The sequence below is a fragment of the Hordeum vulgare genome, chromosome 6H, assembly GCF_904849725.1.
Source record: "Hordeum vulgare subsp. vulgare chromosome 6H, MorexV3_pseudomolecules_assembly, whole genome shotgun sequence".
Classification (NCBI taxonomy): Eukaryota; Viridiplantae; Streptophyta; class Magnoliopsida; order Poales; family Poaceae; genus Hordeum; species Hordeum vulgare.
In genome coordinates, this window is record NC_058523.1 from 130,036,569 (window position 1) to 130,061,926 (window position 25,358).

Consider the following 25,358-nt stretch of genomic DNA (forward strand, 5'->3'; position numbering starts at 1 on the left):
TCTTTGTCCACGAAGTAGAGGAGAAAAGCTCAATCATTGAGCGTGTGCTCAGATTATCTGAGTACGACAATCGCTTGAATCAAGTGGGAGTTGATCTTCCAGATAAGATAGTGATGGTTCTCCAAAGTCACTGCCACCAAGCTGTGAGAGCTTAGTGATGAAATATAATATATCAAGGGTAGATACAATGATCCTTGAGCGATTCGCGATGTTTGACACTGCGAAAGTAGAAATCAAGAAGGAGCATCAATAGTTGATAGTTAGTAAAACCACTAAGTTTCGAGAAAGGCAAGGGCTAGAAGGGATACTTCGTGAAACGGCAAAGCAGTTGCTGCACTAATGAAGAGACCCCAGATCAAACCCAAGCCCGGGACTAAGTGCTTCTGTTATGAGGGAAACGGTCACTGAGGCGGAGCAACTCTAGATACTTGGTAGATAAGAAGGCTGGCAAAAGTTGAAAGAAGTATATTTGATATACATGATGTTGATGTGTACTTTACTAGTACTCCTAGTAGCACGAGGGTATTGGATACCGATTCGGTTGCTAAGTGATTAGTAACACGAAATGAAAGCTACGACATAAACGGAGACTAGCTAAAGGCGAGGTGACGATAAGTGTTGGAAGTGTTTCCAAGGTTGATATGATCAAACGTCGCACGCTCCCTCTACCATCGGGATTGGTGTTAAACCTAAATAATTATTATTTGGTGCTTGCGTTAAGTATGAACATGATTGGATCGTGTTTATTGCAATACGATTATTCATTTAAAGAGAAAAATGGTTACTCTATTTTCTTGAATAATCACCTTCAATGGTTTATTGAATCTTGATCGTAGTGTTACACATGTTCATGATATTGGTGCCAAAAGATACGAGGTAATGATGATAATACCACTTACTTGTGGCACTGCCGCTTGAGTCATGTTGGTATAAATTGCATGAAGAGGCTCCATGCTGATGGATCTTTATACTCACTTGATTTTGAATCACTAGTGACATGCAAATCATACCACATGAGCAAGGCCTTGTTTTCATTGAGATGAAACAAGGTAGTAACTTGTTGGAAGTGATACATTTTGATGTATGCAGTCCAATGGGTGCTGAGGCACGCAGTGGATATCATTATGTTCTTACTTCAATGACGATTTGAGTAGATACAAGAGTATTTACTTAATGAATCACAAAATCTGAAATATTGAAAAGTTTAATTCTGTTTGAGAGTGAAGTTCGTCGTAACAAGAGGATAAACTGTCTACGATATGATCATAGAAATGAATATATGAGTTACAAATTTTGGTACGCAGTTAAGACAATGTGGAAATTGTTTCGCAGTTCATGCCACCTGGAACACCATAGTGTGATGATGTGTCTGAACATCATAGCCACGCCCTATTTGATATGGTGCATACTATGATGTCTCCTATCGAATTACCACTATCGATTATGGGTTATGCATTAGAGACAACCGCATTCACTGTAAATAGGGCACTGCGTATTTCCGTTGAGATGACACAATATAGACTGAGGTTTAGAGAAATCTAAGCTGTCATTTCTTGAAAGTTTGGGGCTTCGACACTTATGTGAAAAAATTTCAGTCTGATAAGCTCGAACCCAAGGCGGATAAATGCATCTTCATAGGATATCCAAAACAGTTGGGTACATATCCTATCTCAGATCCGAAAGCAAAGTGTTTGTTTCTAGAAACGGATCCTTTCTCGAGGAAAGGTTTCTCTCGAAAGAATTGAGTGGGAGGGTGGTAGAACTTGATGAGTTTATTGAACCATCACTTCAACCAGTGTGTACCAGGGTGCAGGAAGTTGTTCCTGTGGCGCCTACACCAATTGAAGTGAAAGCTGATGATGGTGATCATCGAGCATCGGATCAAGTTACTACAAACCTCGTAGGTTGACAAGGTCGCGTACTACTGCAGAGTGGTACGGTAACCCTGTCTCGGAGGTCATGTTGTTGAACAAGAGTGAACCTACGAGTTATGAAGAAAGCAATGGTGGGCCCGGATTCCGACAAATGGCTGGAGGCCATGAAATCCAAGAGAGGATCCATGTATGAAAACAAAGTGTGGACTTTGGAAGAACTACTTGATGGTCATAGGACTATTGAGTAAAGATGGATCTTTAAAAGGAAGACAACCGATGATGGTGATAAGTCACTATTAAGAAAAGCTCGACTTGTCGCAAAGATGTTTCCGACAAGATCAAACAGTTGACTATGATGAGACTTTCTTACTCGTAGCGATGCTAAAAGTCTGTTAGAATTATGTTAGTAGTTGTTGCATTATTTATGAAATATTGCACATAGGATGTCAAAACATTGCTTCCTCGACGGTTTCCTTGAGCAAACATTGTATGTGATACAACCAGGAGGTTTTGTCGATCCTAAAGAAACTGGCAAGTATGCAAGCACCAACGATCCTTCAATGGACTGGTGCAAGCATCTCGGAGTTGGAATATACACTTTGATGAGATGATCAAAGATTTTGGGTTTGTACAAGGTTTATGAGAAACTTGTAATTCCAAAAGAAGTGAGTGGGAGCACTATAGAATTTCTGATAAGTATATGTGGTTGACATATTGTGGATCAGAAGTAATGTAGAATTTCTGTAAAGCATACAAGGTTGTTTGAAAGGAGTTTTTCAAAGGAATACCTAGATTGCGCTACTTGAACGTTGAGCATCAAATATCTATGGAGATAGATCGAAAGCGCTTAATAGAAGTTTCAACAAGATGCACGCCTTGACAAGTTTTTGAAGGATTTCAAAATAGATCAGCAAAGAAGGAGTTCTTGGTTGTGTTGTAAGGTGTGAATTTGAGTAAGACTCAAAACCCGACCACGACAGAATAAAGAGAATAGACGAAGATCATCTTCTATGCCTTAGCCGTAGACTCTAAAGTATGCCATGCTGAGTACCGCACCTGATGTGTGCCTTGCAGCAAGTCTGTTAAGAGGTACATAGAGGGATCCATGATTGAATCACTGATCAGCGGTCAAAGTTATCCTTAGTAACTAAATAGACTAAGGAATTTTTCTCGATTATGGAGGTGGTTAAAGAGTTCGTCGTAAAGGGTTACGTCGATGCAAGCTTTGACACTAATCCAAATAACTATGAGTAGTGAAACGGATTCGTATAGTAGAGTAGATATTTGGAGCAATTCCGAATAGCACGTAGTAGCAGCATCTATAAGATGACATAAAGATTTGTAAAGAACGCACGGATCTGAAAGTTTCAGAACCGTTGACTAAAACCTCTCTCACGAGCAAGACGTGATCAGACCCCAGAACTATATGGGTGTTGGATTCGTTGAAATCACATGATGATGTGAACTAGATTATTGACTCTAGTGCAAGTGGGAGACTATTGGAAATATGCCCTAGAGGCAATAATAATTAGTTATTATTATATTCCTTTGTTCATGATAATCGTTTATTATCCATGCTATAATTGTATTGATTGGAAACACAATACTTGTGTGGATACATAGACAAAACACTGTCCCTAGTAAGCCTCTAGTTGACTAGCTCGTTGATCAAAGATGGTCAAGGTTTCCTGGCCATAGGCAAGTGTTGTTACTTGATAACGGGATCACATCATTAGGAGAATCATGTGATGGACTAGACCCAAACTAATAGACGTAGCATGTTGATCGTGTCATTTTGTTGCTATTGTTTTCTGCGTGTCAAGTATTTGTTCCTATGACCATGAGATCATATAACTCACTGACACCGGAGGAATGCTTTGTGTGTATCAAACGTCGCAACGTAACTGGGTGACTATAAAGATGCTCTACAGGTATCTCCGAAGGTGTTCGTTGAGTTAGTATGGATCAAGACTGGGATTTGTCACTCCGTATGACGGAGAGGTATCTCGGGGCCCACTCGGTAATACAACATCACACACAAGCCTTGCAAGTAATGTGACTTAGTGTAAGTTGCGGGATCTTGTATTACGGAACGAGTAAAGAGACTTGCCGGTAAACGAGATTGAAATAGGTATGCGGATACTGACGATCGAATCTCAGGCAAGTAACATACCGAAGGACAAAGGGAATGACATACGGGATTATATGAATCCTTGGCACTGAGGTTCAAACGATAAGATCTTCGTAGAATATGTAGGATCCAATATGGGCATCCAGGTCCCGCTATTGGATATTGACCGAGGAGTCTCTCGGGTCATGTCTACATAGTTCTCGAACCCGTAGGGTCTGCACACTTAAGGTTCGACGTTGTTTTGTGCGTATTTGAGTTATATGGTTGGTTATCGAATGTTGTTCGGAGTCTCGGATGAGATCATGTACGCCACGAGGGTTTCCGGAATGGTCCGGAAATGAAGATTGATATATAGGATGACCTCATTTGGTTACCGGAAGGTTTTCGTGCATTACCGGAAAAGTTTCGGGCTCATCGGTAGTGTACTGGGAGTGCCGGGAGGGGTGCCGGGGACCATCAGGAGGGGTGTCACGCCCCAAGGGGTCTCATGGGCTATGGGAAGATATAAACCAGCGCCTAGTGGGCTGGAATAAGTTCCCACTAAGGCCCATAAGGTTTGAGATGGAAAAAACACAAGGTGGAAAGAGTTTCCAAGTGGGAAGGTGGAATCCTACTCCAAGTAGGATTGGAGTTGGACTCCTCCACCTCCAATTTCGGCCAAACCTTTAGGTTTTGAGGCTGCCTCATTCCCTCCCTCCCTCCTATATATAGTGGGGTTTTAGGGCTGATTTGAGACAACTTTTGCCAAGGCAGCCCGACCACATACCTCCACGGTTTTACCTCTAGATCGCATTTCTGCGGAGCTCGGGCGGAGCCCTGCTGAGATTAGATCACCACAAACCTCCGGAGCGCCGTCACGCTGCCGGAGAACTCATCTACCTCTCTGTCTCTCTTGCTGGATCAAGAAGGCCGAGATCATCGTCGAGCTGTACGTGTGCTGAATGCGGAGGTGCCGTCCGTTCGGCACTAGATCTTGGGACGAATCGCGGGATGGTTCGTGGGACGGTTCGCGGGGCGGATCGAGGGATGTGAGGACGTTCCACAACATCAACTGCGTTCACTAACGCTTCTGCTGTGCGATCTACAAGGGTACGTAGATCGGAAATCCCCTCTCGTAGATGGACATCACCATGATAGGTCTTCGTGCGCGTAGGAATTTTTTTGTTTCCCATGCGACATTCCCCAACAAGAATATTATCCAGAAAATAGTACTTTATCTCCCAAGAAAACATGTGAGTAGGGTTCCTGCCTACCGTCGATGCCGCCACCAATCTGCCTCACCTCCTATGGCCTTAGAGCCAAGGGGACGCGATGTATTCCGACCCTTAACGGTGGGAGTGCTTTGTTTTCAGATGTTTATTTGAACTTTTTAGGGTTTGTGTCATGCACATGAAGGCTGGACGATCGCGACTCCGTGAAGATGGAAAATGTTTTCTCTGCCTAGCCGATGTCTTGGTGATGCGCCTAACATCATGGGAGGGCATGTGGAGGTGTGTCTCTAGCGGATATCGCATGATTTAGTCAATAGTTATCTTTGTTGGATCTACTCAAAATTGATCTTTGTTTGTCTATGTTTGTGTGTCTTCAAGTTAGATCATGTTGATGTACGCTTATCTTCAGCGGTGACCATTGTTGTTCGCTGGTAATATGCTGGCTTGGCACGACAACTTTCTGATTGTCTACTACAACAAGTTTTGTCCGGCTCCCATGAGGGAGGGGTTATGAGGGCTCGCTTAAGTGCTTGTAGTCGTCGCTAGATGTTCTACAAATTTGGATGTATTTTTTATTATTTCACGTTGTATTGTCATCATTGAAAATGAATAGATCATAAATTGACTGCTATAAGGTTCCCCCTCCCCACATCGCCCTCCTCGGTGACACGGGGGAATCCTAGTCGCCACCGCTAGCAATCTCCCCCGCATCGCCATCGCCGGAGGGCCGGCCAGCGATGCCGCTCCAGACTCCAGGAAGGTGGTGGTGGAGCGGATCTGTGCCCCTCGCAGCGCCCTTCCCCTACTTGTCCGACGGTGATGGATCCGGTCCCGAGCGACCTGGCCCCCACGCGTCTTCGGTTGGTCGTGCTTCCCCCGTCATCCCCAGCCGTCACGGATCCCCACACCTCATGCGCCTCCACCCCCTCGGAACGCGACCCCGGGATCCTCTCCGGTTATTATTGGGCACCCTCCCTCTAGCAGATGCTCGAGCATGTCTGTCGGCGGTGGATCTGGTGCTTCTGGTCGTTGCCACGGTGCCACCCCCTACAACTCCTTACCCTCATGGCCTCGCGACCTAGTTATTCTGGTGCTTCGGTCGGCCGTGGTTGGGGCTTGGGCCTGTAGCCGGTTGCGGGTGCGCTCGTGACCTGCCTCCCGTGTAGGCACCCTCCTCATCTCCGGCGGCCTCCCCCCTTCGTGCCACGGTGGTAGCTCTCGCGTGGAGGTGACGATGGCATCTGCTGTTGTGGCTGGCACGGTGCTTCTCGCGGTGGTCCTTGTCGGCGTTGTTTCGGTCGTGTCGACCTTAGGCTCGCGTCTCTCTATTGTCCCTCACTGTCAGCGTCCCCTACCTGGCAGCTCTGGCCTTGGCGACTAGGTAGTTGCATCCCTTCCAGCTCACCTTGCTCGTCGATGTATCGATTGCCAAGGCCACAACAAGTAGGATCCACGTCCCTCTAGTCCTTGCTTGTCCGCGTTGCTAGACGTCGTCGCCCTAGTACCCTTGTGTGGTTCGCCTTGTCGCCCTCCCTGCCCAGTGCGCCTCACCCCCCCCCCCCTTTTGCCTGATCCTACACTCGTGTATTCGAAGGCCATGCCACCCTCCGAAGGCAGGTGCAGCCCCGCCAACCCCTTCTTGACATGGTAGTTCTGACCAGTGTTGGCCTGCCCATCTATGATTCCGAATTCAGCGACTATGGGATCGCTCAGCTTCAGGCCAGGAGAGATCCTTGCTTTGCTTGCCGGTGCTGGCAACGATGATGCCCGCACGTGACGTTTCCTTCTTGGAGGCACTGCCAATGCCTTCATCTTAGCCCATTTTCGAGCTCGGGGAAAACCTTAGGCCTGGGTCCCATGGACCGGATAGTGACGGTGTCTTGGCATCGTCTTTGTTCCTGAAGGAGCAATCTTGCTCGCTTGCGGTGTCCCTGATTTTGGTTCGGATTGTTGGATTCTTGTTGGTTTGGCCTCGCTGTTCTTGGCCTGGGTCTGGTAGGCTTACCCCTAATATATCCTCTCAACGGCCGAACATCCCTTGTCTCTCTGTTGTGAGCACTATGTTCACGCCTTTATATGTTCGTGTCATGTGTTTTGTTTTTCATTCATTCTACCCCTTCTATCAATGAAATGATGTATTCGTAAAAAGAATAGATCATAAGTTTTCTCGTGATTTTTATGATTGTGAACTCTTATGTGTGTGGATACCGGACAGCATGGGTTATGGGTCCTTTAATTTAATATATAGCATTATCATGAATGAAATGCTATTTTGTGCGTAGAATTGTTATGTGAAACGGTTGGACAGGAATGCGCTAAGAAAGAGAGAGAAAAAGTCATGCAATCTCATCCTGAAGAGTAGTAGTGTAACCCTCATTTGGCGCCAAGAAAATAATTCGTGACCATCACCAACCAATGTCGTATGAATAGAATATTTCTTTACGTTTGGTCGATGCACACATACATTTTTTTAATTTATTTGCCGACAATACATGCCGTGGGATCTCTTGCATACTTTTGTCGATGTCACGTTTTTGAATTTTGAAAGGTCAACACTTGACAAGTTCCCTTCTGTTCATCTGGTCAAAGTCAGTGGTGAACAGTGACGGGTCTGGCTAGTTTTTTTTTTCCGAATTGGGCGTTCGGAGTTGCAAAAGGCTAGCGGTACAAGGTACAGAAATTCACGACGGCAAAAAGGTTTACAAACTGTTCTTACTTGAGTCAACAATGTGAAATCATCTGGAGAAGCTACAAAAATATATGGAATATTTACACTCTGGTATGACTGCATTTCAAAGTCGTACCGTTTTCATTTCTCAACGGGCTATTCCCTCTGAAGAAGAAGAAAACTGTCTTCCCAGGAAAAATCACTAGAATGAAAACATCCAACGATGATCACTAGATTGACTAGTTGTATATACTTCCTTCATTTTTAAATATATTTTTTTATAAAGATTTTAATACGGACAACATATTAAACAATATGAATGAATTTATACTGTAAAATATGTCTATATACATCCATATGCAGTCTATAAAAATCTATAAAAAGACTTGTATTTAGAAACAAAGGGAGTATATATTAACTATGAGTCGATTGTGTGACTAGCATAATGCAAACTGCAAAGAGCTCACCAATTAGGCTTATGTAACTTCTTTTTTGACGGGTAGGCTTTAGTACCTTCTTGACTAAATAGGGGGGCATAGATCTTTTCATGAAGCCAATTTATCAACATACATGATTAATAGAGTTATCTATTTACTCACTTAGGCTCCACCCCATGAATTTTCTACTGCATCCGTCCATGGACAAAGGGACCGATCCGCATATATGAATGCGGGAGCCGGCCATACAATGCTATTATGTATATGTCCGTGGTGAAGGGTAATTCAAATAATGTTCGATCCATAGCACGCGCCGGATCACATCAGTACCGAATCACATGCCTGATCACAAAAAAGAGGTAAACATGCTTAGTCTTTACTTGCCCGATCACAAAAGAATATTAGTCCGACAATGCATGCAAAAAATTTAGATATTCTGGCCAGCCACACCGGTAATCCAAGACTCCTCGCTCAAGGTGTCGTGGCAGTCGCGTAGGCAACCCCCACATCCGCCTCCTTCTCCACCGCTTCCTCCTCCTCCACCTTGTCTGTTGCCTTCAACTCATCTTTCTGTTGCTGCAACATCTTGTAGCGGATGGCTTGCACAATCATTTTGCATTGGCATCCAAAGACTCCAATGTGATAGCGCGACTTATTAGGGATGATAGACTACTCATATCAATAAGGAATTCTTTCTTTTCCGGGAGCCCATTTGAACAGAACTCCCAGGTTAAGCGTGCTTGGCTTGGAGCAGTTCTAGGATGGGTGACCGACCGGGAAGTTGATCCCGGGTGCGCATGAGTGAGGACAAAGTGCGCAGAAAAGACTAGTATTGATAGGTGGGGACAATCTAGATCCCGCCAGGAGTAACTACCGCCGGCGGGTGTGTCCGGGGCGTTACATCCAAATTCAAGGACAACATCTTGGCGTCCTCCGCATCAGCTGTGATCTTCACTTTATTTTCTCTGAGCATCACCTTCTTCTCCTCGAGCATGGCCTTCTTCTCTTCGGTCATGGCCCTTTCTCTTCGATCTTGAGCTTCTTCTTGGCCGCCTCAACAATTTGAATCTCTCCGCTTTTTTTCTTCCTTGATCTACGAGCGCTTGACATATGCATCGTCCTTCTCCGACAAGATGTCCTCGAACCTCTCCATGAACTTGGCCGCCACACCTTCTTGTTTCGCCCTCTCCACCTCCCCATTCTTTCCCCAAAACACTCTTCTAACCTTCTTGGGCGGTTCTTTTGTTGGGGTTGCGTAACCGGTTTGTCCTCGGTGACTTGGACGACGGTCTTGACTATATATAGGTTCCACTTTGGTTGCCCATTCAGCCTCAACCAACAATGCATGACAGTGAAGTTTTTCTTCTCCAACTTCTTGAACACGATACAGACACAAGAATGTTGCAAAATAAAACATTGTCAACAATGCATATTCGGCTAGTGATCAATAAAATTATGCATATTCGGCTAGTGATGAAAAACTATGAATATACGACTAGTTATCAACAAAACTATGCATATTCGGCTAGTGATCAACAAGATTATTCATATCCGGCAAGCGATCAACAAGACTATGCATATCCAACAAGTGATCAATAAAACCATACAAATCCAGCTACAAACTATGCATATCTGGCAAGTGATCAAGAAAACTATGCATATTTGGCTACAAAGCAATGCATATCCACTCAAATGAACTTACATGCTTGGTGACTTGCAAACCACAAAGACACTATGTGATGAGATGTGCCAAGTGGTCGCAATACTTCGAAACAACCTCTTGCATGCTGTACCATCGATTGTTGGGGGTACTTTGATTCACGGTTGCGGATGATGCGTGAGAGTGGGGAGCGAAATGCTTTTGTTCATGGAACCATGTGTGAATGCTGGCCAAAAAGTTGTGTCTTTTGTCCCGTGCCATGGATCAGAATGAGGCTAGTGTCTAACGATACATCACACAACAACTGTTCCTCCCTCATGTTTAAGATTTCTCTTCTTCCCGCGTGATAACTCACAAGTACAGGCGATCGTAACAGTCTTCAAGAGTAGTATTTCACCCAAATCTATTGATTCGACACAAAGAGAGCCAACTAATATTTATGACTCTTGGCAGTTGAGTTATCAATTTAACCACATCTAGAATATCTTTATGAAGAAAATGTTTAGTAGCACAAGAGTTTGATAGTTTTGATAGTTCGGTAATAGTAGCAATAATAATGAGAACAATAACACTAGCAATTTGTAACAACAGTAGGAGTAGTAGTAAATTAGCAAGATAAATATGAGAAAAGCGTATGCATTGAATCAACGATGGATAAGTATGTTGGATGATATTCATTATGTAACAGTCAAAACCTGGAGCGATACATAACTAGCTCCAATTCTTCAATGTAATGTAGGCATCTATTTCGTATATAGTCATACTTGCTTATAATAAGAACATGAGGTGGAGGCGACTTCATCTCGTAAAACGCGATGCAAACTTCTCTCTATTTTCTCTCTCCGTGAGATGGTACTTAGGGCGTTGGATTTAGGTCCGTCGGAGTGTCATGCAACACACAAGCTAGTTGGACGCGCCCACCAGGCTTGTGGCTCATGGGTGGACCCCCTTCAATAGATATTGATGCCAACATTTTTTATTATTTCCAAAAATATTCTCCATAAAATTCCAGCTCAATCCAAGAACTTTTATTTCTGCACTAAAACAAGACCAGGGTAGTTCTACTGAAAACAACATCAGTCCAAATTAGTTTCATCCAAATCGTGCGATTAGAGTCCAAAGCAAGAGCAATAGTGCTTGGAAAGTTGACATGTTTGTCACGTATCAACTCATCTAAGCTTAACTCATTGAAAAACTGAAAGTGATAAAGAAAACTTTTACAAACTCTTTTGTTCTCATTTATATACATGCTTAGCTAGTGTTTAGGTTTCCAGCAAAGATTATAACTAACCATGTCAATGATAACACTTCGACATTATATTTAGTCATGATAATAACATAACCAACTAGCAAGTAATAATAATATATCTCAGATGCCGACAATGAATTTGTCAAAACAATCATGATATAATATGATAATATGGTATCTTGCTAGCCCTTTTTGAGACCACAAAACATAAATGCAGAGCACGTATGAGGTTCAAGCAACGACCAAACATTGTAAAAGATCCAGTCATGCTCACATCCAACATTCACTTGACCCAATGCATAAAAATGACAATAGTGCTCGCAGGTCTGGTGCTTTGATAAGAAGGTGATAACTCAACAATAAAGATAAATGACAAGAAAATAAATAGAAAGGTCCTTCGTAGAGGGAAGCATTGATTTGCAACGGTGCTAGAGCTCATAGTTTAACACATATATGAAATTGTAATGTTAAACACATTATCAACGGTTCCCAAACGAGATTGTAAAGTTTACTCCCCTCCACCATACATACACAACCCGACTAGCCGAATTCACGGGTGCCCTCCAACAATCAACTTTCTAGGGGAGTTTTTAATTTAATTTTGATTATGTAGGATTGGGCAGCCTTTCTAACAACCTCTCTCGTTCAATGATAGGCGAATAAACGCTCATCTTGAGAATAACCTACTTAACATAGAAGATACTGACCACCCCGTCGCTCCATGAGCGGTACGAGCACACAAAACATTTATTTATTTGAATGATTAGAGGTGGCACATGCAAATTTACTTGGAACGACAAGGTAATACCGCATATAGGTAGATATGATTGACTCATTTGGAACAACTTGGGTTTAAGGATTTTGGATGCATAAGCAGCATTCCAGCTTAGTACAGTTGAAGGCTAGCAAGTAGATTGAGAAGTGACCAGCTAGAGAGTGAAAAAAGTCATAGTCATGCATTGAGAATAATTAACATTGAACCACTAACATGAGTAGGATATAAACACTATCACTATAGTAATCAGAGAATTTGCCATCAGTCCACTATTTGCCGTCTGCTAGAGGACGATATAGATGGTATTTGTCGTCCGTTTGCAAAAAGCAGGCGGCAAAGAGAGGCCTCATGGCAAAGAGAGGTTTTGCCGTCAGTCCTTTCTTTACCATCGGCTAGTGGACAACAAATATCCTAGCAAGAGGACGAGAAATGAATGCAGTGTTGGGGAACGTCGCATGGGAAACAAAATTTTTTCCTATGCACACATAAGATCTATCCATGGTGTTGACCATCTACGAAAGGAGAGATAGGATCCACATACCCTTGTAGATCGCTAAGCGGGAAGCATTAGGAAACGCGGTTGATGTAGTCGACCGTCTTTGCGATCCAAATCGCAAGCCGTCCCGCGATCCAATCACGATCTAGCACCGAACAGATAGCACCTCCGCGTTCAGCACACGTACAACTTGATGACGATCTCCACCTTCTTGATCCAGCAAGAGGGGCTAAGAATTAGATGAATTCTCTGATAACACGACGATGTGGCAGATGATATTGGAGGAGCTGATCCCGCAGGGCGACACCGTGCACTGCCGACCTAGCCTATGGGCTGTCATGAAGTAGTGGAGAGAGAGGGGCCGCGCTGTGGCTCGTGGCGCGGATATCCTCTCTCCTATCCACTATATATAGGTGGGAGGAAGGGGTGGCGCCCTAGGGAAAAACCCCTAGGGTTGCCCGGCGGCGCACAAGGGGTGGAGTTGTCCTCCAATTCGGTTTGGTGGGGGACGAGTCCTCCTCCTAGTAGGATTACCCCAACTCCTCTCTATTTGGTGCATAGGCCTATGGGGCTGGCCGCCCAGACCACCAAGAGATGGTGCACCACCTCTTGGGTCTATGTGGTCCCCTCCGGGTGGGTGGCCCCTCCTGGTGAACCCTCGGAACCCATTTGTCACTCCCGATACTTTACCGGTAATGCCTGAAAACTTTCCGGAAGCCGAATACATCTTTCTTATATATCAATATTCATCTCCGGACCATTCCAGAACTCCTCATGATGTCCGGGATCTCATCCGAGACTCTGAACAACATTCATTTACGAACATACATAATTCATCTATATCGAAATGTCACCGAACCTTAAGTGTGCAGACCCTGCTGGTTTGAGAACTATGTAGACATGATCGAGACACTCTTCGATCAATAACCAATAGTGGGATCTCGATGTCCATATTGGCTCCTACATATTCTACGAAGATCTCTATCGGTTGAACCTCTATGTCAAGGATTCAGTTAATCCCGTATATTATTCCCATTGTCCTTCGGTATGTTACTTACCCGAGATTCAATCTTCGGTATCTCTATACCTTGTTCAATCTTGTTACTAGCAAGTCTCTTTACTCGTTCCGTAATACAAAATCCTGTGACTAATTCTTTTGTCACATTGCTTGCAAGGCTTGTTGTGATGTTGTATTACTGAGTGGGCCCTGAGAGACCTCTCCGTTACACGAAGTGACAAATCCCAGTCTTGATCCATGCTAACTCAACAGACACCTTCAGAGATACCTGTAGAGTACCTTTATAGTCAGCCAGTTACGTTGTGACGTTTTATACACACAAGGTATTCTTCCGGTGTCAGTGAGTTACATGATCCCATGGTCATAGGAACATATACTTGACATGCAGAAAATAGTAGCAATAAAATGACATGATCACATGCTACGTTCATAGTTTGGGTCTTGTCCATCACATCATTCTCCTAATGATGTGATCCCGATGAGGACATCAACACCATTGTTACACCCACAACCCCAACCGTTATACATACTGGACCAGTTACTAGAGCTCGCGCACGATAATTGAATTACCAAGTACTTTTGTTTCTTGGGAATACTTCTAATGTTCATGAACATATGATGATGCGTAAGTTAGATACTTTTGTTGTGCTCATGAATGAAGGACCTATCATGGAAAGAAGGATATTCGTTGGAGCGGGATCAACTATGGAGAAGAAGGTGCATGCGCGGGAGAGAACAATGGAGCTTCCACTGGTGATTTTCGCACTTTAAAGCCACCATAAGGAGAGCATGAAGGCTTTGGACGAAATATTCAAGACGTCACTTTATAAATTTTGTCCATAGGCTATTATAGGTGTTGCGCCACCTTATTTTTGGGCCAGGCCCATGTAATTTCGAAATACCATAATATAGGCTATTTTTAGAGTCCGTATGTGTGGGGAAACCGAGTTTATGGCTGTTTTCGGACCCCTCCTCCAAGGGTCACGAAATTGCCTCTCTATTCCCTCATATATACAACCCTTAGGGCACCGTTTAGACTTGGGTTTTGTTTAGATTACAAGTTCGCCATAGCTGCAACTTCGCGTTCTTCGTTTGTGTTCTACGACCAGACAAAGGCGTCACAGAACCCCACCTTCGTTAATAAAGCTTTCCTCAGTGCTACTGTGATGCATCACCCTTTCCTCTTCAAGGGAAAAACCAACGCAATCTCAAGAGGTAGCAGGCCTCTCCACCGTTCGAGTTGCTCGAACACCTTTTCGCACACGATTATAGAGATACGGTGCGATATCTTGCACCCTAAATCCCTGCATCCACCTATGTTCCTAGAACAAATCACTGCCCCCTAACGTATCACAATGGCTACTTGGAAGATTTTCCGCGCCTGACCTGGTACCTGGATCTCAAACTTAGACCATGGCCTCGAGGCATCCACACGTTACAGCCACAATCAACGAGGTTAGAGGGCGAAGTTTATCCACGTCAGATCCGAGATGTCAAGCCCTCCGGCCCACTTCGGCGTGGACATCGAGCTCGAAGCCGCTGCACACTGCCCACCATTAGCCTCGCTCTTGCTGCACCATAAGAATCCCCGATAGATTTTCGTTATAGCCTTCAACGTCTTGGGTGAGATGATGAGGGCAGTCATTATGTCGTGAAATTGAAACAATCGCACCTGGACCCTTTTGAACTCTTCTTGTGTATCTCAAATCATTGAGGAATGGGGATTATAGGAGACGAGATGGAATCATTCAAATGAAGATAAATATATAAATTAGGGCTATATAGAAGGTGAATGTTCCTAATGTTACAAACTAAGGGATATGTTGGCAATTAACAAATGAAGATCTTCTCCTTTATTAGATCCGTCCACAGAACTAAAAATGGCATGAGCTGGAAGATGCACCATCATCATGTAATTGAGGAAGAGTAACGATGTCACAACCCTAGAAATTGTTTTTAAATAGTTGCATCAGTATCCATGCATCATATTCATTTGAATTTGAATTGCCAATTTGGATGTCAAACCCTGGCATCAATTGAATTCAAATAGGATCAACAAAATCTACTATCATCCAAATACAGGACGTAGAAGATTCTGTTTTTGCACTCCATCAATTCTACTATCATCCAAATCAACCCAAAGGCTTTACTTGGCACAAACACTAACTAAAAGATAAAAACACAATCGTTACATCAGCAACAATCATGTCATCACACAAAAACTGGAAGTAAAAGCAAAAAAAATTAAGATAACTATTGGGTTGCCTCCCAACAAGCTCTATTGTTTTATGGCCTTAGGTAAGCATAATGCAAAGTTTCATGTTTTGTCCTTCTTCAAGTTAATTCCATTGGAGGCGCGCATAACAGACTCATAAGGTGGTTGAATTATCTTCCTTGGGAAGTGTTCTATTCCTTTCTTTAGTGGGAATAGAAACCTTATGTTTCCTTCTTTCATATAAATAACGGCACCTATGGTTCATAGGAAAGGCCTACCAAGTATTACAGGACAAGACATGCTGCATTCAATATCAAGCACAATGGAATCGAGAGGCACATAATTTAGATTTGCAATTATGAGAACATCGTTGATTCTACCCAATGGTTTCTTAATATTTAAATCCTCAAGATGCAAGTTAAGGTAACATTCCTACATATCGGTGAGACCTAGAATGCCACACAAAGATATTGGTATAGTAGACACGCTAGCACCTAGATCACATAAAGCATTACATTCATAATCCTTAACCTTAAATTTAATAGTAGGTTCCCATTCATATTGTAATTTCTTTGTAATATAGACATCCAACTCTAATTTTTCCTCATTGGCTTTCTAGATAGAATCAACGATGTGTCTAGTGAAGGTTTTATTTTGTTCATAAGCATTAGGTCAAATTATCTTGGATTGAAACAGGGAGATACATTCAATTGAAGAACAATTATAAAAATTGACTCCTTTACAATCCAAATTAATGAGTTCAAAACCACTTTTGATATTTTTATCACTATGATTATCACCCTCCTAACAATTGGGACACCCTATAGCTAAAGTTGACTCATCTCTAGTCCCTTTTACATGAAGTTTTGTATTACTAAACAAGGTTTCAATAGGTCACACACCAATAATTTTAACATCTTCATCATGATTATGATAAAAACCTGTGGTAGTGTTTTATCAAGGAACTCTTGTTTAGCTTTAATCCTTTCGATTCTTTTTTGCACTCTCACCTATAGTGACTTGGATAGACTTCAGAGAGTTAGATATTATGTCATTTATATGTGGATTTTTTTTGATTGTTTTAATACTCGTTTTCTGCGTTGGGTTTTTCGGGAAGAGGATCAGGTGATGCATCATAGTATAGATAAGTATTTCCCTTAGTGAGAATAAAGGTTATTGAACCTATAGGATTAGCACGCAACCCCCGTATTCAGCAACATCACACAAAGAAGCAAACACTTGCATGCAACACGGGCAAGAGGGTTGTCAATCCTCTTGGACTCGTTACTTGCAAGAAAATGAAGTGTGAAGATGATAGTTGATAATTATAAATTGCAAAATAAAAGAAAAGATAAATAAAAACAGCAAGGTATTGAAAGTTTTGTAGATATATAAGTGGATAGACCGAGGTCCATAGTTTTCCCCTAGTAGCATCTCTCTTGAAGAAGGCATAGTGTGGGTGAACAAATTACTGTTGGGAAATTGAGAGAAAAGCGTGTAGTTATGAAATATTTATTCATGGCAATTATTATTAGTATATAGACATCACGTCCATAAGCAAGTAGACCGACTCATGCCTGCATCTACTACTATACTCCACGCATCGACCGCTATCCAGCACACATCTAGAGTATTAAGTAAAACAGAGTACTCCTTGGAGAACAATGAAATGGTGTAGACAAACTAGATTCAATCAATATGAAAAACTCCATTGTTTTATCCTTAATGGCAACAATAAAAAAGACGTGCCTTGTCCCTTTCTATCACTGGGATATAGAGCACCGTAATATTGAACCCTCACACTCAATATATATCAATCTAGTTAGCCAAACGAAACCAATATATTAGAGAGATTTACGAAGCTATAATAATCACGCAAATAAGAATCACATATAACTGTAGAGAAGACTCAAATATTTATCATGAATAATGTGAACATAAACCCACAATTAATCGAATTCCAACAATTGCACCGCAGAAAGTGATTACATTGAATAGATCGCCAAGAAGATGCGATGAATTTTTATTGAAGATCGAGAGAGAGAGAGAGATAGCCATCTAGGTACTAACTACGGACCCGTAGGTCTGAGGTGAACTACTCACACATCACAATGAGAGGAGCAAGGTTAATGTAGAGGCCCGTCGTGATCGACCCCCCTCTGGAAGGGCACCAGAACGTGGCTCCAAATGGGCACACGGTGGGACAGGGACTTGCCGTGGCAAAAAAGTGTTTTGGGAGACTCTTTAGGGTTTTCCCTATATATTATAATTTATAGTCCAGCGAGGGGCGTCAGCAGATGCCAGGTGGAGCCACAAGCCAACAGGGCGCGACCACCCCCCTAGGCACGCCGTGTTGGCTTGTGGGCCCACCTTCTGGCCCTCGGCCTCCTTTCAAAGCTTCCAGGTCTTCTTTTGTTCAAGAAAAAATCATCCAAAATTTTCGTGGCAATTGGACTTCATTTGGTCATTTAAACCCGAAAAGCCAAAAACATGTAGAAAACAACAAGTGGCAGTGGGCACTGGGTTAATAGGTTAGTGCTTAGAAATAATATGAATCAACAAATAAATGCCCAAAATGTATCCTAGAATGATGATATTATAGCATGTAACAATAAAAAATTATAGATATTTTGGATACGTATGAGCATCCCCAAGCTTATATTCCTGCTTGTCCCTGAGTAGGTAAATGATAAAAACAGAATTTTGACGTGATATGCTACCCAACATGTAATATATTGCACGTATGATCATTGAGAAATGATGAATTAATGAACATCAACATAGTAATATTTATAAACATAAGTAACATAATCATCAAGTTACAAAATGTACTATCCTTAAAGAATGTTCACCCCATGTTCATTTTATCATATTAGTGTGACATGGCTCCGTCTTCACCATATAAATACAAATGTCAACCACCATAGTGTTAAGTCAGGCAATTGGATCGTACTTTTTAATGCGCTTTAGTTTTCTATTACTCAGGCAATACATCAGCCTGAACCATGGATATAGCATAAAGGGTGAATAGAATATGGTGGTAGGTTCAAAGGGGTAAAAGTGTAGAAGAAAGTATCACATCAACCAGGTGCATCAACGGGCTATGGAGATTCCCATTAATAGATATCAACGCGAGGAGTAGGGATTGCCATGAAACTGATGCACTAGAGCTATAAGTGTATGAAAACTCAACTGAAACTAAGTGGGTGTGTATCCAACTTGCTTGCTCATGAAGACCTTGGGCATTTGAGGATGCCCTTCATCGGAATATACAAGCCAAGTTCTATAATGAAAAAGTCCCACTAGCATATGAAAGTGACAAAACAAGAGACTCTCTATATGAAGAACATGGTGCTACTTTGAGGCACAATTGTTGAAAAAGAGGTATAGTAGCATTGTCACTTCTCTCTTTTCACTCATTTATTTTACTATTATTGTTTATTTTCTCCCTTTATTTCTTTTTATTTATTTTTTCGTCGGATTCTCATTCGGACTTGTGGGGGTGTCATTGTATCCATGATCCTTTCCACAGTGACATAGTGCCCAACTAATGCTAATCACCACACTTTTATTTACTTACAACTCAATATGAGAAACTGATAAACAATATGAATCTATATAAATGCATATGGTAGTGTACTAGGCTGTGCAATGATCAAGCATACGTAACATGTATCCAGTAATGATGAACGGTGGCTTTGCCACAAGTACTATGTTAGCTTATATGATCATGCAAAGCAACATGACAATGAACATACTAGTCATATGATATGACGATGGAAGTTGCATGGCAATATATCTCATAATGGCTATGGAAATGCCATGTGTCGGGACCCCGATTCTAAGCCATAGGAATCCAGCCTGTAGCACATTGCACCCTTTGCGGTCTCACGCACGGTTATCCCCACGACTGCCACCTTACCTTAGCGGGGACCATTTGCGCCTTTTGACTCACGTATGCATTAGTGTCGCTAGAATTCCAATGTCAAAGAACCCGGGTCGAGAAATCTAGTCATAAACCCAAGTGGCTCGACTGTACAGAGACAAACATACATAACCCAGCAAAGCAGATGTCGGTCAACAACGAGTGTAGACGAGTCGTAGCAAGCTACAAGGACTCCATTACACCGCGTGACATTTCCCGAAGGGACAGACACAACAGCTAAGAAGGATACATGCCGGTCAACCAATGTGTCCGGAGCAGTAGCAAACTACCAAGGCTCGGTGGAATCACAAAGGGGCATTTCTGTGTATAGAGAGCTACTAAGGCATACGACTAGGTGTCGAATCCCATACATATCACAGTGCATCACATGTACGCATGACATACCAGATATGCATAGATACAATAATGGCATCACAACATAACCATACAACATCACGACATTTATTTAGAAGACTCAGAAGAGTCTTGCTTAATATGTTCATACAAGCAGGGGCCACATGACCCGACACTCAAAGTCATACGAACCAACGAAAGCATAAAGCTGTATGAGTACAGACAGATGAAAGGATAAGGCATAAAGCCTGACTATCTACAGATCCCTTCTGAAAGGGGCCAGGTCGTAGCTGGGACACCAGCTACTCGTCATCATCGATGTCTAGAAAGAACCCACATGTTGGCTGGTGGGTATCCTATGCAACAATTATTAAGCAAACATGAGTACAAAAGTACTCAATAAGACTTTAGAGTAGATCTATCTACTCATGCTCAGGTATTAGTAAATGGGGTTGTGGTGCTTCATGCAGCAAGCCAACTTTGACTCTTGGCTAGACAAAGCTACAATTTTAAATAATTTTGACAACTTTGTTTTCTGGCACATGAGTCCACTAACTCCACAACAATACACCATCATGGAATCATTCCCATCTTCCTACGGAGAGGCCATCCATGACACTCACACTTATCTTCATACTTTTATGAGTAGCCATTAAAGTTATCTATGAACAACATATGTCTCCAAGTAGTCCATATCCATGGACGCGGCTATTCGAATAGATCATAACCCTGCAGGGGTGTACTTCTTCACACACGCTCTCGCCACTTATCGCCATGTTCACGTCATGCACCTCGGCAACCTTCAAGCGGAAGCCCCGCGAGGGAGTCGGCCACGACCGTTAACCACGCTAATACCTAGTCCAGGTTTATCGCCTATTTGAAGGTAACCCGCACGGAAGTCCGGCCGAGGTTTCCACCACGGCCCCAAACGATGTGCGCAGGGTTCCTAAGCCCACCATCCGGGTGCCACTTGGTACACCGTGCCACTGCCTACCACATCATAGCCCACCTCTAATGTCAGCACTATGCACGGCCTCTAGCATGACTATAAACACCAGAAACTACTTGCAACTCCTGGACCGAGTACTAGGCGATTAATAAGTCGAGAGGGTCAATTAAGTATCCCAACGTGTGGTAGTATCTAGTCTTGGATTACATACACGGAACTCATTTCCTAAGGACGGCTCCAATGAAACAACCAACCATGTACTCCTACATAGCATTTCACCGGTACCTTTACCAAATCAGGTTCAACACACAACCTTTATTAAGAGAACACATTCTCACGATCGTGTTCATCACCCAGATGACAGACCAAACACAACTCTAAGCTTAGCATGCATAGCAGGATTAGACACATCATGGCTCAAGCATCTACCAGGTATGCTAGGTTGCAAGGTTTAGCTAATTACTGTGACAAAGACAGGTCATGCAAAGGAATGGGTTCAACTAATGTGGTAAAAGCATTTGAAGCATTTTGACCTAATGCAATAAATAAGAGAAGGAGCGAGAACATGGGATTTATCGGGATGATCAAAATTGTTGCTTGCCTTGTTGCTCAGCAGAGGGGTGATATCCGTTAGACGGATATTCAATCGTATCCGGAGGGGCGGGGCCTACCGGAATAACAACATACAATTAATAGAAATCATATGCTGCAATCATGATGCATGAACATGGCATGAAATGAAGGGTGATATGATTCAATGTGGTTGGTGAAACCTTAGTTTGCATCTGGTTTGAAATCCAAATTCAAATATCATTTGAAATGGCATATTTATCTTAATTATTTAATTTATTTGACCTGATGCTGTTTCATAACTTTGTTTTTCATACATGAAAGTAGCACCATTGTGTTCATTGATTTTTTCTAATCAATTTGCATATATTATTTGTCTGATTTGGAGTTATAATCAAATTTCTATGAATTTCCAAAGTTTTGTAATTATTCTGGAATTATTTTAAACCAGAATTAGACTTATTGCATCACCATGACATCAGCAGGTCAGCTGGCCGTTGAAAGTTAAACCTGACCAGTGGGACCCACTGGTCGGTGACTCTAGCCAGAAACTAATTAAGTCTTAAACTAAATTAGGTATTTAACAGATCTGGACCCACATGTTAGTGAGTGATTAACTTTAATATAAATTTTTTTTACTAATCTCAATTAGTCAGGGAACTGGCCCCACATGAAATTGACTCTGGGGAGCTCAGATCCACCGGCGGCGAGGTGGCACTCGCCGGCGATGAGCTCCGGCGATCACACAGACGGCGAGGAGCTTCGGGTTTCTGTTTCCGGCGGCCAAACGCACGGCGGAGGGCACCAGAAGAACGAGTGGTCGATTGCGGATCCATTTTTTGCGCAAAGCAGGGGCTGAATTGGCCGGGGATGACACCGGTGACGAGCTCGGCGGCTACCGGAGCTCGGGCTATGTCGAGGTCATCGAAACAGAGGGCAAATCGCGCGGGGTTGGGCTCCTAGAGCACCTACGCAATGAGCTGGAGCTGATGGATGCCTTAGATGGACCAACCGCTCACCGCAGGGTCACCGGCGACGAGCTACCGCGGCGGTCCTCATCGGGCTCCAGTGAATCAGGGCTTAGAGCTCGGGATCGAGAGGGAAAACGAGGGGGAAAACACCCTGAGCTCACAAGGAGTGCGGCAACGTCGAAAGCGGGCTCGAGGATGGCCTGAGGAGGGAGAACGACGGCGGTGAACGTCGGTGATCCGAGGAGGAAGATGACGGCGTCACGGCATCTCAGGGGTTCTCGGCGTCGAGCAGCTAGCTGGAGAGCTTCAGGAGACCATGGCAATGATTTTGTGCAGCTCAAGTGAGATAGAGAGAGGCTGGAGCGACGGCGAGCTCGAACTCGGCTCGGGCTCTAATGGCGGCCGAGAGGGGAGAGAGCAGGGGGAAGAATGAGGCGAGGAAGATCTCGGGGACAGTTGCGGGATGCTTATCCCCTCCTTGCCAGCGCAAAGCGGTGGCCAGGCACGCACACACGTGCATGGCCGCGCCGGAGGGAGAGGCGGCCACCTCCTGCTACCGACCGGCAGGAGGTAGACGACAGACAGGAGCTGGGCCGGGCCAGGGTGAGCGACAAGTAAGCTTTCTCTTTTCTTTTCCATTTTTGTTTTCTGTTAAAACAATTCTGACTTTGTTTCATTTAATTTTTGGCTCCAAACTATTCCTAAAATAGTTTGAAAAATGCTGGGGTGTTATTTGGAATATTTCCAAACACATATAAAGTTTTCAACATTTTTGGAAACTTTGGATTATTTGAAATCAATTATATAGTTGATTTCAGTAACTTTGAAAAATAAAATAAAATGCCAAAAGTATTTTGAAAATATATTTCTCCCCTAATATTTTGTTTTCAACATTTATCAGAAATGATGAACTTTTCTAATGGCCATTTTGGGTTCATTGATTTGTCACCAAAATTTGGAATTGTTTTGAATTAGAGTTGCTAGGGTTTGCTTTTGTTTTCTTTTCTTTGCTTTTGATTTCATTTCATTTACTTGAATGCAAAGGAAAAGACATGAGCACAATCTTGCTAAACTCTATTAGGGATTCAGGGATGTGACAACTCACCCCCACTCAAAAGAATCTCGTCCCGAGATTTCGAAGTCGTTGGGAATAGCGAGGGATCCTCAAGTCGTAGACGATCCTCTCTTTCCCATGTTGCCTATTTTTCAGAATGATTTGACCATTGAACTTTAAGAAACTTGAGGTTTCGACGTCGAGTGGTACGCTCAGCTTGATCAAGAAGATGAATGGGGTATTCTCGGTATGAAAGGTTATCTTGGAGATCAAGCGTTTCGTGGTCCACTTCGTGGATAGGATCCGAAAAGCAACGCCTGAGTTGCGAGACGTGGAATACATCATGAACCTTGGAAAGATGCGGAGGAAGTTCCAATTGGTAGGCAACTTCTCCTCGTTTGGCAAGAATGCGAAAAGGACCGATGTAACGAGGAGCCAACTTGCCCTTGATACCGAAACGATGGGTACCCTTCAAAGGTGTAACCCGTAGGTAAGCCTTCTCGTCAACTTCAAAGGTCACAACCTTATGATGACGATCATATTGGCTCTTTTGATGAGACTGGGCTGTTTTCAACTTTTCACGAATAATGCGAACTTGCTCTTCTGCTTCCTGGATCATATCCGGACCAAAGAGTTGTCTCTCTCCGGTTTCTGACCAATTAAGAGGTGTTCGACATCTTCGTCCATAGAGAACTTCAAAAGGGGCTTTGCCCAAGCTTGATTGATAACTATTGTTATAAGAAAATTCGGCGAATGGAAGGCACTTCTCCCAATTCATACCGAACGATATAACACAAGCTCGGAGCATATCTTCTAGGATTTCATTCACTCTTTCTACTTGGCCACTTGATTGAGGATGGAAAGCAGTGCTAAAAGATAGGTGAGTCCCCATGGCATTCTGAAAGCTTTCCGAGAAGCGAGAAGTAAAAATACTACCACTGAGTTAATCTCCAGAGGAACACCATGAAGAGACATTATTCGAGAGATATACAACTCTGCTAGCTGGCTAGCTGTTATACTCTCCCGAACTAGAAGAAAATGAGCTACTTTGGAAAGACGGTCAATGACCACAAAGATAGCATTATTTCCTTTCTTGGGCTTGGGAAATCCAGTGATGAAATCCATACTCACTTTATCCCATTTCCATTCAGGAATAGCTAAAGGTTGAAGGGTGCCAACAGGCCTTTGATGTTCTGCCTTAACTCGAGGACAAACGTCGCAGTTAGAAATGAACTCAGCAATTTCTCTCTTCATTCTAGTCCACCAAAACCTCTGGCGTAGGTCCTGATACATCTTAGTACTACGAGGATGAATAGTGAGAGGAGAATCGTGAGCCTCCTTAAGGATCAACTGCCGCAGACGTTTGCTCTTAGGAACCACTAGACGGTTCTGAAAGAACACGACACCTTGCTCACTGATAGAGAAATCCCTAGCGTTTCCGCTAGCAATATTCTCCTTGATCCGAGATATACCCTTATCATATGTCTGCACAACTATGATTTAATCCCCAGGAGTAGGTTTCGCCACCAGGTTAGAAAGAAATCCTTGAGGAACAATGTGAAGGTTTAACTTTCGAAATTCCTCATAGAGATGTGGTTGACCTCGTTGCAACATTAGATTGTTACAATAAGACTTACGAATTAGTGCATCAGCCATAACATTGGCCTTCCCCGGGGTGTAAGTTATTCCTAAGTCGTAATCTGTGATCAAATCAACCCACCGTGTTTGCGTGAGATTCAAATCCGGCTGGGTGAAGATATATTTCAGACTTTGGTGAATAGTGAATATTTCGCAACGATTA